This window comes from Balaenoptera borealis (assembly GCF_965194805.1).
Source record: "Balaenoptera borealis genome assembly, chromosome: 18".
Lineage (NCBI taxonomy): Eukaryota > Metazoa > Chordata > Mammalia > Artiodactyla > Balaenopteridae > Balaenoptera > Balaenoptera borealis.
The window spans coordinates 75,910,951-75,925,127 of NC_138877.1; the positions used below are offsets into that span (position 1 = coordinate 75,910,951).

The 14,177-nt window shown below is 38.9% G+C and overlaps 1 long non-coding RNA gene across 1 annotated transcript; it reads right to left on the reverse strand.

Annotated features, from left to right (window-relative positions):
* Positions 1-3,387: 3,387 nt before the first annotated feature.
* Positions 3,388-13,715, reverse strand: LOC309616084. Its single transcript, XR_014237268.1, has 2 exons — positions 11,320-13,715; positions 3,388-10,983 (listed from the first exon to the last, which is right to left on the reverse strand). It is a non-coding gene; the product is annotated as an uncharacterized lncRNA (long non-coding RNA).
* Positions 13,716-14,177: the final 462 nt, after the last annotated feature.

Below are 14,177 nucleotides of genomic sequence, written 5' to 3' on the forward strand. Positions count from 1 at the left end.
CAGCTGAGAGAAGGTGGAACTTTGGCGTTCCTCAAGGGGAAGGAAGGGATTTTGAACAGCAACACCGGGAGAGAGAATTCCAGGCAGAGGAATAACTTGAGCAAATTTAGGGAAGTTTAAAAAAATCATAGTACATTTATATCTTAGTAACCTCGCTAAAAATCAGAGAAGTGACTTGTATGATATTATTATGATTCATATCATATGATTCCCATACATAATATGTGAATAATCATATATAATTCACATATAATTATAATTAAGCAATGATTTTGATTATTTACAGAGTCAACACACACTTCTATACTTGGTTATTGTCTTCAGTAATAGTGAATACTGACCATAGTAAATGAATCCAAATGTCATTCCTTTATTAATTCCATTAACATCTATGTTGTGCTTACTAGGTACCAGGTACTGCAGTTGGGACTTAGAACACAAAGCAGGCATGATGCAAGGTTTGTTCTCAAGCAGCAGTGGATAAAAGGAGAGACAAGTTAATAGGCCTTCAGGATGCAGTGAGATGGTCTTGTGATCGCAGGATGCCACACCCTGGGGCTGGGAGAGCTCCTAGGAGGGCAAGGTGGCTCAGATGATGGAGGGGTAGTGAGAAGGACAGAAGTTTCTCGACGAGGTGACATATGGGCCCCATCATCCAGGAAAAAAAAAGGAATTAGATAAAAGTAAGGAATGAGGGGTCATTTATAGCTGCAAGTGGAACGTACACAAGTCTGGAGGCATGCGAATAGCGAACTGCAGGTATAATAATCTGTGGACTGCCTGAGTCAAATGAGAACAGAGGTTGGTAAGATTTAAGCCTCAAAAATAATCAAGGAACAGATAATTAAGACCCTTATATGTTATGCTAAGGACTTAGAATTTTATCCTGAAGGAACAGGAAATGAAGGAAGGGTTTCAGATAAGACAGAAAAAATTTGCATTTAGAAAGACCACTTTGGCTGCACCATGAAAGCTGATTGGCAGGATCTACTCTAAAGGTGGGGGTAGCAGGGACTTCAGACCCTGGAAAGTGATGCTTGACCTGGAAGGCTGCTGGTCTGAGGATGAAGGGCAGTAGAGGACTCAGTAGTAATTGGATCTGGCTGGAGGGGTGAAGTTAAAGGTGTCTCTCAGGTTTTTACCTGGTGTTTGTATCAGTCAGGGAAACTAACCAAAGCTTCAGTAACAAACAAGTCTAATAATGCAGGGCTCAACATGATACAGTTTTCTTTTGTTTAGCACTCATTTAGCATACAGTCTAACACAAGTGGGGCAACTCTCCATCAGGCTGTGTCTTTTCTCCTATAACAGGCCCTTCTAGAATTCTTCACTGTGGCCATGTGAGAAGTGTGTGTGGTAATGGGGAAAACCTTAGCACCAGGCTTGTGTGGAGCCTATGAAACTGCTCCCCACGGGCCTCTGCCAGAACTGTCTCAGGATCCCACGGTGCAGGGAGGACTGGAGAATAGGGCCTTCCTTTGTCTTGAGTTGGAAAAAGAAACAGTTTACACACAGCGTTGTCTGTGCCAACATATCCTTTTTTAGAGATAGGAAACAACAGAGGAGGAACCAGTTTGGGGAATCAACTGAAAGTTCAGTTTTGAGCTTACTAAGTTTGAATGACTCTAGGACATTATAGGTCTGTAGATGGAGACGTGAAAAATTAAGTCCTTTAGAAGCTCAGAAGAGGATTCTGCAATCATGTTACCCACTTAGGGATCCTCAGCTTATGTTTGGTGGAGAAAGCAGGTAGGATGTATGGGGGCACAAAGGGAGAGCCCCGAAAGAGAGAGCCCTGGGGTTAACGTCTAAGGGCAGCATAGGAAAAGAGGAGCCCATGAAAGAGAATAAGCAAGAGTCTCCAGAGACTGCAATGTCCCAGAAGCAGAAACCTGGATTAAACGATTAAAGGAGCAACAGAATTTACTAATATTTATTGCTGCAGAGAAGTGAAGAAGCTAAACCTGAAAAGTCCACTGGCAAGAGAGAGTCCATCAGCGTCCGGAGGGAGAGCAGCTTCGGTCAGTGTCGGGGGAAGTTGCCAGATTTCAGTAAATGGGGGACTGGGAGGTAAAGAGTAGAGCCAGAGGGGTGAGATGAATCTTTCCAGTTTACCTGCTGCGTAGCTTGGGAAGCAGGGAAGTTAAAGGGAACACTTTGCAGTTTTCTTTTCTGCCTTTTATTCTGTAAAAGAAGGGAAAGACCTTAGTCATTTTAAATATTGATAGAAAAAATGAGTTGTAGAGAGAAAAGTGTTGAAAAGCAGGCCCGCATGGGATAAGTGATGAACTGATGACTTTGAAGACCCCAAGGAGAATAGGATGCTGAGGGTGAAAGGGCTGATTCAGGTGAGAGAAAGGCCGTCTCCTTTCTGGGGAGGGGAGAGGGTGCTGACTGAGACCACCGGAGTAAGATGCTCTGGGAAGGATAGGTCATCAGCTTTTCTAAAGGCTGGTACCCATCCTGTTTGGCTTTGCACAGGGCAGTGCGGAATTTAATGAAGAACAACTAGAAGACCAACACTGCTCTTCCCAACAGTTTTTCCAAAGGCAGAAAGAGACCTGCCTGCACAGCAGGAAAGGCTGGTTGTTGGTTTAATGAACCAAGGAAATCACTGTAAAAATGTTTGTGAGTTGCAAACATTTTGTCAGTGACCTGTTTATCATGCATGTTGGACATTTGTAAGAGCAAGATTGGGTCAAAATTTATAATTATAAATTATAATTAACATAGTTAAAACTTTGGTAATTATTTTTTCAAATTTTTCTATGAAGTTTTTACTGATATTTGTGTTCACAGTAACAGTGCCAGCAACCATGGGGTTGTGAGTTCCTATTTCTCCGCTTTGTCAGTCTGGGATTTGATTTCTTTTTAAACTTTTATTGATAGTGAAAACTCATATCGCATTGTTACTTAATTGTATTTTCCTTCCTACTAATAAAGGGAAGAATCTTTCCATACATTCATTGGAATTTTAACTTCTTCTTCTCTGTATTATTTGGACAAATCCCTTGTTACTTTTGTATTGGATTATTCAAATTTTTTTGTCAATTTTTGAATGTTCTTTTAATTCTAAGAAAATTGCCATTTACTCTTATATGAATGGCAAATATTTCTTCATTTCTGTCGTTTTTGTCTTTTATCTATGAGAGTGGGTATAACTTTTAAAACCCTCCCTCACATGTGCTGCAAATTTCTTGCTAAGTTCATTAAGATATTTTAACCTCCCTTCTGGGGAGTATTATTATAAATCTGATATTTTTCTTTCAATTAAAGCAGTAAAGAGTGTTTTTGTTTGGGTATATTAATAGAACCAACCACTTTCTGACCTGGATGTAATAGTTGTTATTGTATTTATTATATTTGTGATTAATAGTTTTTTTAAAAATTTCATTTGGTTGCATTTAAGGTATAGAATCATATAACCTGTAAAAGATAACTTTGCCACGTTTTTCTCTAGTTTTACATTTTTTTTTCTTTTCATGTCTCTCTGAATTGACTAGTACTCCTGAAAAGACGATTAAGTGATGGTGTCTTGATCTGGCCTAAACCAACTGCTCTTAGCCTCTCTCCTTCAAGTAGGATGCAGGGTGTGATTTCCCCTGTGTTCTTCTCATCCAGAAAGGAAATAGTTAACTGCTCCTATTTCATAAAAATGTTTTTCTTTAATCAGGCACGGAGTTGGAATTTTTCATATGTCATTTCTGCATCAACTGAAATGAAAAGATAGTATTTTCATTGTGATTGATAGCAGTATTTTACGTAATCTTTAACTACGATTGAGTCCTGGAATAAATCCCTTTTTGTGGCGGCCGTTGTTCTTTTCATGTATGTTGGATTCTATTTACTTGCAGGATATTCATCAGTAGCTGTGCTTTCTTTTTCATGCTGTAGAAGCTTCTTCAATCCTCACTCAGCCCTTGTGTTGCCAGAAACTTCCAGGATGAAATAATCGTCTCTCTTTCTCCCTTGTTTTTCCCTGGACTTTTATATCTAGAGTGAGACCCTCTGACTTTTCGGCTTGAAAATCTGAAATCCTGTGGGGAAGAATATGCTGGAGAATGCAGTTCCCCAATTTTCCTTGGCAGTGGAAATAAGATTTTTAGAAGGAGGTGGTAGTTCAGGGGAAGAAATGAGAGACAATCATCACCATAGTTGTCAAAGAACCCTTTTTTAGTTTTCCTTCTCTGTTTTACCTCCTTTTAAATTTTAACTTTCCAATTTACTGCCTTTGGTTTTTATATCATTAGTTCTTTTACCTTCTCTTTTTGTTTTATTCTAACATACTTTTCCTAAATTTTCAGGAAATGCCTTAGTTTAATTTAATACATTATTGTTTAATGACATAAATGTTTAGGTCAATGAATTTCATCTGAGCACTGGCTTACTTGCATCTTAAAATTCTGTTACATACCAAATATAGTTCTCTTCCTCTGCTACAAATGCTACCTATCCTTCAAATTTCAACAAAGTAAAACCAGTCACTATAAAAGGGAGGAGGGTAAGCATTCTCTTTGTTGTGGCAGTGGGAATGTGAGTTGAGACACTCTTTTTATAATTTGACCATATGTATAAAATGCACTATAAATTTTATGTCTTTTAGTTTATTAATCACACTTGTAATTTATCCCAAGGAGATGATTAGAGATACACAAAGGGCTTTCTATAACAAGGATGTCAATCCCAGTTCTATCTACAAAATTTGGAAGCTGCAAAAATGTCAAACAATGGAACAATATGGTTAAATGTAAGTTTTGGTAAAATCACGTGATGGGGTATTCATTCTGCAGTCAGGTATTTTTATTCTAGAAATGTTTACTAAACCACTAAAAGTTATCTTCTTAGAGAATATTGAAAAATAAAAATATATCCTAAGAAAGTTCTTAAGATATATTTTAAAGTGAAAAACGATGTTGCATCTTGTAAGAGCAATGTGTCTTCAATTTTGTAAGAGAATCATTTGCAAAATACATGTCAGAATATTTACAATTATTATTTATGGGTGTTGAAGATATAGGTAGATTATATTTTAACTTTTTTCCCAATTCTCCACATTATTCATTCATAATAACACAGAAAAATAATGAACATTTTTCATAATATGTGGGAATAAATAGGCCCAGTTTAGGAAGCAACCTGGGCATACAACTTACTGTATAAAATTATCTGGAAAGCAGCCTGGTGCTGCTTTTATTTTTTATTTTTTTAACATCTTTATTGGAGTGTAATTGCTTTACAATGGTGTGTTAGTTTCTGCTGTATAACAAAGTGAATCAGCTATACATAAACATTTATCCCCATTTCTCCTCCCTCTTACGTCTCCCTCCCACCCTCCCTATCCCACTCCTCTAGGTGGACACAAAGCACCGAGCTGATCTCCCTGTGCCAAGCGGCTGCTTTTTTTCCAGAGCATAAAATCTTTAAATCTTCTAGGCCTCCTGTAGTGATCAACTATTTAACTTTCAAAATTATTCCTCAGCATGTACATTTAATTGTTAGTTGAAAAGTTACACCATGTTAGTAGATTGCAACTGAAAGTAAACCAAGTAAATAGAAGATTTCTGGGCTTGTGTTTTATAAGAAAGAAAGCAGATGCATTTTCAGACAGAAGAGAAGGAAGTACCATTTCTTCTTATGATTAGCTGGTCTCTAAAATAGTCATAGATATTATTCAGGGACCTGAATGATTGATAGATAAGGTCAGAACCACAGGCCTAAGTTAGAAGGGAGAAGCTCTTCGTCAGATAAAAACTATGAAACCAATTTCTAGTGAGCATTCTTGGTTTTTCAAAGCTCAGTTTTAAATTTTTATTAAAATAAAAGAAACCGGAAAAGTACTTAATGTTGAATCAAAGCTGCTCTCGTGAATACTACACACAACGTAAACCAAAGAATAAATCAGTGCTTCTTTAGGACCTGAGTGGGCGGACAGGGCTTCTCTTAGCTTCTTGTAGCCATTTTGAGTAGAAAAAGAAGAAAAGCCGGGAAGTATTTTAAAGTGTGGTTGAGTCCTATTTTTGGAGACTGTCTGGAAATCATTGATGCTCGAAAACTACTTTTTTTGTAAATCAAAACTAGACCACATGAATGAAATTCCTCTTTCTTGTTGAGAAATGTAATATTTTTTTTCAGAATCTAAATCACAAACAGAGGTGGCCTTCCCTAACAAACCTATTCAAAGTAGGTCTCTGCTGATCAATCAATCATAACTTCCTTCTTTCCCAGCCCTAAAAATTCTTAACCTTTCTTCCTTCCTTCCTTCCTTCCTTCCTCTCTTTCTTTCATTTCTCTCCTCCACTGAAATGCTTATTCTATGAAGGCAACTCTTCTACTTCTTATAAGTACTTATAAACTCATTACATAGCTATTTAATGAAAGAAGAAATGATATTTAAAATCTATTCTCATAATCGCATGTATAACTGGATTACTTTAATCTTTTAACTGGAAAAACAATTTCAATAACAAGAAAAAGAAAACTGGTTTTGAAGTAAACGATTTGGGCAGTATAAATCTTATTCTATTTTTGCCACAATGAAAATGGTCAGTCTGAGGCAAAAGACCTTGTACTGATCTGGAAATGGAATTATGAATAAAGTTCTAGGGGAGGATTGTTTATGATTCAGAGATGAACAGCTTCTCTTAGACTCCTGAAAGTAGCAGTACTTTTTATAATGTATTTTAAGAGTGATACTGATGGAGAAAGCAGTAGTGTGCAATTGCATTCATCTTACTTTGAAACAGCAGGTCTATTCTAAACTTCTCTAATAGTTGTCTTTGTTTCTTTTTACGAAACTAGTGCTAAAGCATGACAGAAATTATTGCTTCTAAACAGGGCTAAATGCACTTTCAAATGATATCTTGTTTAGAAGGTGAAGCCATGTCTACAGAAGCGCTGCATCTTGAGATTTTTTTCATCAATGACTCTAGGATTTCTAATAAAACTCCTTCTGTGTTTATCAGTTTGGGGTATTATTTAAGAGTGTGGACTTGATGTCCGACTAGCCCAGTTTGAAGCTGTGTGACTTTGGGCAAGTTATTTCTTTCTGTGTCAGACTTCTCTTATAAAATGAAAATTAGCAACAGTGGCTGCGAATGTGAGGATTAAACATGGGGCACATTTGTTGGTACAGTTAGAACCGTACCAGTGCCTGGTAATGTGGCTGCTTCCGTGGTTGTGTTATGATTAGTATCTTTACCATTATTTGATTCTTTAGGAAGCTGCCATTGATCTTGAGAGCTGACTAGATGGTCAAGGAACAGGTGACCAGGGCCATTCCTCTGCATTTACATCAAGGATTTCCCATCTCATTTCTGATTTCCATTCTCTCGCCTCAGGAAGTTCCCAGATCTGCACCTGTTCACTGATTTTACCTCTTCTGCCAGTAGAGACTATGGCAGCCAAGACTCGGTAGGAAACAAAATGGTCTTTTTCACCCAAATCGTATTTCAAAAAGGGAGAGCTAAGAAAAGTGAGACTATCCCAGTGGAAATGAAATCTCTTCAGTAGTGGATAAATCGGCAGCAGTGGAATTCAACCTGAGTTTGTAGAGGTTAAAGGTCATTTTGGAGAGTCCAGGAATCCTGCAGTAATCCTGATACCAGTTTAGATGCTTAATTTGCCCCAGACATGCTAGGAAGGCTTTACAGGTATTAATTCATTTGCTCTCTTAACAAACTTTCAAGGCAATTGCCATTATCATGCCCGTTTTACAGCTGAGCAAACCGAGGCACAGAGTGTTTAAGGTACTTGCACAAGGACACTCTGATTTTAAGTAGCAGAACTGTGGAACCACAGAGCATGCCATGACCAGTGTCCTGCAGCTCAAGGCATGCATTTACAAGCACTGTTTTTACACAGGTTAACCCAGGGGCATCACGACTTTTTATTGGACTCTTGTGCTACTTTATTTTTCTTCTGAGAGTTGGAAATCTCGGCCGTGCTTTTCCTCCACCGCACAATTGATAGTGTCTGCCCCTTCCATATAGCTTGACAGCTTCATGACTAATAGTTTATTTCTCAGTTTTTGAATGAATAGTGGTTTGAAGAATTTCTCAGAGTGTCATGCATAAGGCAGGCCACATCCAGAACTTTTTCTCTGACAAGGAGAGCAGGCCTGAAGATGCAGTAAGAACTGAAATACAGAAGGAAGCCGGTGTGCCCATATGGCAAAGAATACCCACCAGATACTGCTGGGCACCTGCCATCTCTCCCTGTAACTGCAGCTGCAGCACTTAAAAGGCAGCAATGCCTGTGATCTCCAGGTTATCCTGAGGTTCCAGGTAATAAAGAGCTGGGGGATCGCCCACCCGCTGTGGACCCCAGGCCCTGCAGCAGGTAAGAATTTGTCAGGAATGTAGGAGCCAAAGATAGCTCACGCACAGCCCACGTTTTCTGGATCTCCTGGGAGCCTTCATGCTGTGCATCAACCAGTTTGATTATAACGCTGAATGAAAGTAACCTTAGCCACATTTGAGCTGTTCTTGTGGTCAGCCCTGGAACTGAAACCAGACTTTGTGGTTTGGCTATTTCTACTTATTTCTACTCTGAGTTGAACATAGTGACGTGTTCTGAAAACTGTAAGACAAGTCTTCAACATACATTACTGATGATCTGTTTAAAATTTTACTCTGCTACATTTGTTTTCATCTTCGAAAAAAACAAGTAGCCCATTCCCCAAATGATTTTTGTCTATAAATGTAGAATAATGGGCTCTATCATTGTGAAATTAAAATCAGAATAATTTCATCACCAAAGCTCTTTTAAATTGTCCCACATTAAAAAGTAAATGATCAGTAAAAGCAAAACTGAGTTGACTTTGGGTACATCAATCGGAAAGAAGAAAGAGTCTGATGGCTCCAGCAAGTGGATCATTACTTTAGAAGAACCATTCCTTACATTTTGATAAAAAAAAAATTCAGGGGAGTCCAAACACATAATTATATGAATTCTTTCTTGAAACTCACCGTTGTTTTTGTGACTCCAGTCTAAAGGCGGTGGCCCTGCCTCATGCCTGACAAAAATGTTGAAACTGGTTAATTGCAAAATAAATAAATTTGTAAAGGAAAAAAGTCAGTGCGTGGTCCCCTCTCTAATCCAGCAATATCCATCTCAATGGGGGTCCTTCTGAGGCTGCTCAGAGACATTCATCTCTGGTTTTCTAGGTCCATTTCCTTCCCTAAACCATTAGCTACAGCTCAGCGGGGATGCAGAAGATTCTGCATCCCCCCGCGTTTTGAATAATCACCAAGTCCAAAGCAGGGGGTGTGGGGTATTCAGGGAGGGACCGGGCAGACCCAGCTCTGCTCTACACACCTGCCAGTCTGATGCCACTGTCAGGTGCTCCCAGCTACTCTTACGCATATTGCCGGTATTATCGACTGTCCGGTCCTCTTACTGCAGATCCTATATATGGCCTGGATCTTGCAAACCTTGGCTTCAACTTGCTGCAAATGTCTCAGAGTAGAAATTCCTACCGGAACTAGGATTCGGGGGTTTCATGCCAAATAATCACATGAGAGACTATTGAATGCCTTGCTGAAATCAAGATATATGACACGATTTTGGCTTTCACTTTCTGTACAATAACATTAGTAAGAAAGGAAGTGATGTTAGTTTTGTACACCTTGCTTTTAGAGAACTTGCTTTGGTTCTGGTTTTAATGATGACTTCCTTTTTCAAGTAATCTGCTCATGGGGAAGGAACTGGTTCCTCTCTACATATTGAAATCAAATCTACATCTTACCTTATGAGATCAGATATGTCATTGTACTTTTAATTGTCATTCATTCTTTTTTTTTTTACAGCCTTTTTTGAAAAGAGCAATTAAGGGGAATTTAAGAATAATTAATAGGACCAGACAATAGCAGTGTAATAAAACATTGCACTAAAAAAAGGCCAAATATAATTAATAAAATAAAAGTATTTCCAAATGACTAGAAGGAAAAACAATGCTGATTTGCAGCGAACAGCGGTGTTGAACCCTAGTGGAAAACGTTCACTTTGGCATTTGGATTCGAAACCCTGTGAACCTTTAGAAAATATGGGTTTCAAGAAATAAAGAACGAAAAAACAAAACCCAAAAAACTAGGCTCAGAAAATGAGCGTCACCACTTTTGTAAATCTGCCAAGATTCTCAATACAACTGCCAAAGTTTTGATGTTCAGAAAAACGCAGCGGAATTGCTGACACGCATGCTGCATAAATGACTATTCATCGAATGAATGCTGCAGCTTATACGTGACTGCTTTCCCGGGCTGACTAATAGATCAAGCATGGTCCTTGTTTTGTGCTCTGACAAACTTTCTCCATTGCCATAGTAACCTCTACATGTTGGCGGAAGCTGACGTCATTCAAGGTATTATTCATTCCTAGTGAATTGATACTCAGTGCTAATAAGCCTCAGGAAGATGAAAAGAACCAAGTACACACACTGGTTAAACATTACTTAACCCTTTCACCCCACCCCTTCCTCATATGCCCCCTGAGGGGATTCCTGAGGAAAGCTGAAAATGCCATCTGCCCTCGGGATGATTATACAGCAAGGGTCGCAGTTAAATTACAGCTTACTTTTCTCAGTAGGTTTATGTCATGGTATCAGTCTGCTCAGGCTGCCATCACAAAATACCACACACTGAGTGGCTTAGAAACAGAAATGGATTTTCTCACTGTCCTAGAGGCTGGAAATCCAAGATCAAGGTGTTGGAAATTTTGATTTCTGGTGAGAACTGTCCTCCTGTCTTGCAGATGGTTACCTTCTGGTTGTGTCCTTGTATGGTGGAGAGAGAGAGTTCCTCTTCTTATAAGGACATCAGTCCTGTTGAATTAGATTCCCACCCTTATGACTTCATTTAACCTTAATTATCTCCAAAGACAGTCACATTGGGGTTAAGGGCTTCAACATATGAATTTAGAGGAGAGGGACACAATTCAATCTTTAACAATTGTCCTGCCTCTTTTATATTCAAAGACAAAACCCTAGGGCTTCCCTGGTGGCGCAGCAGTTGAGAATCTGCCTGCCAATGCAGGGGACACGGGTTCGAGCCCTGGTCTGGGAAGATCCCACATGCCGGCGGAGCAGCTGGGCCCGTGAGCCGCAATTACTGAGCCTGCGCGTCTGGAGCCTGTGCTCCGCAACAAGAGAGGCCGCGATAGTGAGATGCCTGCACACCGCGATGAAGAGTGGCCCCCACTTGCCACAACTAGAGAAAGCCCTCGCACAGAAACGAAGACCCAACACAGCCAAAAATAAATAAATAAATAAATAAATAAATAAATTTAAAATTACCTTTCTAAAAAAAAAAAGACAAAACCCTAAACAGCACATTTCTAGTGGATGTATGGTTTTCATTATTTTATTTAAACAGGAAGATAAAATCAGGTTCATGTATAATGAAGACCAAGATAGTGTTGTATCTGAGCCTGAACACCAGATTAGTATCAGTGTGAATATATGCCTGCATCTGTATGTTGTAACTGTGTGTATACATAAGTTTATGTTAGAAATATTCATTGGAATTAAAGACCAAAAGGAAAGAATAGCTACATTACATTTTGTTTTGTTCACTAATGTAAATTCAAACATGCTCTTGCATGAGTTTCAACGTAATTTAGTTTTACACTGGATTTGTCTCCATGTTAGATGTGTTTATTGTAGTCTTCACAGGAACTTTAGGGGGGACAGAAGCTGGATTACCTTCCTACTGAAAATGTGCACAGACCCCATCACCAGTATATACCAGTTAATGAAGACTTGACCCAAAGTACGTTGTGGGCAGAGTACAGAACAATAAGTAACACACAACCACAGTGATTCCCAGCTTCACTGAGTCATTCAGTAAATGTCTATACATTTGGTAAGTGGGCAATGACTTTCTAGGAAGGGAAAGAGAATATGTGAGAAATGGAGGCAATAATTAAAGATGAATTTCAGGAAAAGCAAGCAGCTGTCTAAGGTTGAAATAAAGAACAAGCATTAGAGACTGCTAAGGTCTGAATGTTTGTTTCCATTCACATGTGGAGACCTAATTCCCAATGATGGTATGAGGAGACCAGTCTGGAGGCTAATTCCACAGCCCAAGGCATAAACAAGTTTGGCTTGAACTAGGTGATGAGATGTGAGTAGCTTAAGAGATTCTGTCTTCGATTTGAAGGGAGAGCCAACAGAATTTGCCCCTGGGTTACATGTGTAAAAGAAAAGACCCCTGGTTTACTCTCAGGCATTTGGCCCCAAGCAAGTGGAAAAAAGAGACTTGCCTTTGCAGAGTTGCCCTGCAAAGTAAGTTGCCTTACTTTGATGGTAAGACTAGAGATGATACTAAACAAGCCTGAACGACTGGGTTACTGAGGAGAAGGTTTGAGACACTCACTTTAGCACCAAAGGTAGACTTGGATCACGGTATTTTCATTCCTTGAGGGAAAATATGTCTACTTTATTAAACCTAATATCTGACTGGCCTGGACACTGCCTTCAGTGTTGGATAACAGACATTATCGAACAAGGGCTAAGTCTTGAACAATTCCCACCCCACAAATTATCATTTGGTCTTTAAATTACCACTCACAGAAAATTCACAGAAAAGAAATTCAAAACAGTTTAAACTACACATGACACGTATTCATTTCATAAATTAAATCCTCTAATGTTGGAGCTTAACAGCCATGTAAGAATTACTTTTTAAGGGAAAATGGGAATACTGTGGCATGCCAGAGATGTCTAAACCTTCCTGCTTAATTTTTCTGCCTGCCCTAGACTGCTTCCTGCTAAGAAACTGTAAATAACTTAAACAAGGACCCCTGTTTCAGGCTCTGCTTTTTTGGGAGCCTGACCTAAGACACATAAACACACAGACAGCCTTCTCAATCTTTCTGATTGTCTCAGAAAGCAAGCACTGCTTTTTACTGTATAAAATACAGATGAACAGAGAAGATAAAAATCACTTTAACCCCACTGCCCACAGATAGCCTCTATAGACATGTTTCGTATATTTGGTGTCTTCTCCATGTATAAAATGTATATACAATTAGATTACAACACTAACTATACTATTCTGCACTCGCTTATTCACTGAACAATACACATTAGACACCCTTCTCTGCTATTACACATTCTTCTAAAGCTTCATTTATAAGGGCTGCGTAGAATTCTATGATTTGGGCAATCGAAATAGCAATCAGGGTCACCCCGCTTTCTAAGCTGTTTATGAGATTGGCTCAAAATCCCCATATAACGGATGGGAGGAAGTTCAATGCCCTCACCAGGATTTCTGTAAATTACTAGGGGTGTTATCTTCTCACCATCCGTCCTAACTGGATGTTCAGGCTTTTCTTTTTCTTTTTTTTTTTTGTTTGTTTGTTTTGTTTTATTTTATTTTATTTATTTTTTATACAGCAGATTCTTATTAGCTATCTATTTTATACATATTAGTGTATATGTGTCAATCCCAATCTCCCAATTCATCCACCACCATCCCCGCCCTGCTTTCCCCCCTTGGTGTCCATACGTTTGTTCTCTACATCTGCGTCTCTGTTTCTGCCCTGCATACCGGTTCATTTGTACCATTTTTCTAGATTCCACATATATGCATTAATATATGATATTTGTTTTTCTCTTTCTGACTTACTTCCCTCTGTATGACATTCGTTAGGTCCGTCCACATCTCTACAAATGACCCAATTTCGTTCCTTTTTATGGCTGTATAATATTCCATTGTGTATATATACGACATCTTCTTTATCCATTCATCGGTCGATGCACATTTAGGTTGCTTCCATGACCTGGCTTTGTAAATAGTGCTGCAGTGAACATTGGGGTGCATGTGTCTTTTTGAATTATGGTTTTCTCTGGGTATATGCCCAGTAGTGGGATTGCTGGATCATATGGTAACTCTATTTTTAGTTCTTTGAGGAACCTCCATACTGTTCTCCATAGTGATTGTATCAATTTACATTCTCACCAGCAGTGCAAGAGGGTTCCCTTTTCTCCACACTCTCTCCAGTATTTGTTGTTTGTAGATTTTCTGATCAGGCTCTTCAATTAAATTAGTTCTCCCTGAGAATCTTCTCACCGTCTCACATAAGATCTGCTCTGTACCACCTGGACCCAGATATGAATTTCAGGTATTTTCCTTAATAAAAATATCAGAGGAGGCATTTGTGTGTGAGACTGACTGAGGATT